Source organism: Peromyscus eremicus, chromosome 10 (assembly GCF_949786415.1).
Source record: "Peromyscus eremicus chromosome 10, PerEre_H2_v1, whole genome shotgun sequence".
In the NCBI taxonomy this organism is placed as follows: domain Eukaryota; kingdom Metazoa; phylum Chordata; class Mammalia; order Rodentia; family Cricetidae; genus Peromyscus; species Peromyscus eremicus.
In genome coordinates this window covers 70,749,278-70,751,443 of record NC_081426.1, presented here as the reverse complement: position 1 = coordinate 70,751,443, position 2,166 = coordinate 70,749,278, and the positions used below count along the sequence as shown (strand labels likewise).

At 43.3% G+C, this 2,166-nt stretch overlaps 1 pseudogene; it reads left to right on the top strand.

Annotated features, from left to right (window-relative positions):
- The first annotated feature begins 823 nt into the window (after nt 1-823).
- LOC131920701 (L-lactate dehydrogenase B chain-like) lies at nt 824-1,782 on the top strand (annotated as a pseudogene).
- Nucleotides 1,783-2,166: the final 384 nt, after the last annotated feature.

Genomic DNA, 2,166 nt, shown 5'->3' with positions numbered 1-2,166 from the left:
CCACAGCATAAACAAATATAACACATCGTAAAATAATATTCCATAACAACTAAGACAAGACATTTGTTTAAGTTATATCATATAGTTTGTAAACAGTGTGCAAGTGAGTTAAGATGATTTAAGAGAAAAACAATGAGAACACACTGTCTATGCTTTCCAGCTCTGTTGCTTTAATATCAGGCAATAAATATAAAATCAACACAAATATATTATTTAACATAACACTTTTGCCTCCCACTTAGGCATAAACAACTTTTAAATATCCACCCTCAGGTATGCTTTTAGTTTGTGAGATGGTTCAGCGTGTAAAGGTGACTGAAAACCTACCTTTGATCCTAAGATTTAAAAAAAAAAAATCCTACTTTTAAGATCCAAAGATCGCTGGGCGGTGGTGGTGCACGCCTTTAATCCCAGCACTCGGGAGGCAGAGCCAGGTGGATCTCTGTGAGTTCGAGGCCAGCCTGGTCTCCAAAGCGAGTTCCAGGAAAGGCGCAAAGCTACACAGAGAAACCCTACCTCGAAAAACCAAAAAAAAAAAAAAAAAAAGAAGAAGAAGAAGAAGAAGAAGAAGAAGAAGAAGAAGAAGAAGAAGAAGAAGAAGAAGAAGAAGAAGAAGAAGAAGAAAAGAAAGAAAGAAGAAATATCCTCCTCTTCCTCCTTGCAGATCTATAGTCGGCTGTGTAGTTTGCCTACCTTGCGGTGGTTTCCCTTCCTGGGAGCGCAGAGCCCTCTCTTGTCCGGGCAACACGGCAACCCTTAAGGAAAAGCTCATTGCCCCAGTCGTAGAAGAGGAGGCAGCCACAATAAGATTACTGTATGAGGTGTTGGACAAGTTGGAATGGCATGTGCTATCAGCATTCTGGGAAAATCTCTAGCTGATGAACTGGTCCTTGTGGATGTCTTAGGAGACAAGCTCAAAGGAGAGATGATGGACCTGCAGCATGGGAGCTTATTTCTTTAGACTCCTAAAATTGTGGCGGATAAAGATTATCCCGTGACAGCCAATTCTAAGATTGTGGTGGTGACTGCAGGCGTCCGTCAGCAGGAGGGGGAGAGTCGACTCAACCTGGTGCAGAGAAATGTCAATGTGTTCAAGTTCATCATTCCCCAGATTGTCAAGTACAGCCCTGACTGCACCATCATTGTGGTTTCCAACCCAGTGGATATTCTTACTTATGTCACCTGGAAACTGAGTGGGTTACCTAAACACCATGTGATTGGAAGTGGATGTAATCTGGATTCTGCTCGATTTCACTACCTCATGGCAGTGAAGCTTGGCATTCATCCCAGCAGTTGCCGTGGATGGATTCTGGGCTAACACGGCGACTCCAGTGTGGCTGTGTGGAGTGGGGTGAATGTGGCAGGAGTCTTCCTCCAAGAACTGAATCCAGAAATGGGAACGGACAATGACAGTGAGAACTGGAAGGAAGTGCATAAGATGGTGGTGGACAGTGCCTATGAAGTCATCAAGCTAAAAGGATACACCAACTGGGCCATTGGGTTGAGTGTGGCTGACCTCATTGAATCCATGTTGAAAAACCTATCTCGGATTCACCCTGTGTCTACAATGGTGAAGGGGATGTACGGCATTGAGAACGAAGTCTTCCTCAGTCTCCCATGCATCCTCAATGCCCGGGGACTGACCAGTGTCATCAACCAGAAGCTGAAAGATGATGAGGTTGCTCAGCTCAGAAAGAGTGCGAACACCCTGTGGGACATCCAGAAGGACCTCAAGGACTTGTGACTGTCGGGTTCTAGGCTGTAGAATCCAATCTCCAATGTCACTAATCGTGAGCCTTTAGTCTTCGGCCTTGTACATAGGTCACAGTTTGGTTTTCCCCGACATGTGACATGAGCTCACAGATCAAAGCTCCAGCTCATTGGATGTTTGCACTAGGAGCTCTTGAACAAATTAAGTTAACTGTTGCAGAAAAAAAAAAAATCCAAAGATCACATGGAAGAAAATAACTGACCCTGTACAATGGCAATCTGTCCTCTAACTTTCTAACACACACACACACACACACACACACACACACACACACACACTGTAAAAACTTATTTTTTTAATTCCCCTTTTTTTCATAATAATATAAAGTCCTAGGTATTTTGACTATCACTACCAAGGAATTACCTTCATTTTAGCAAATTTCCTGGAAATTAGTT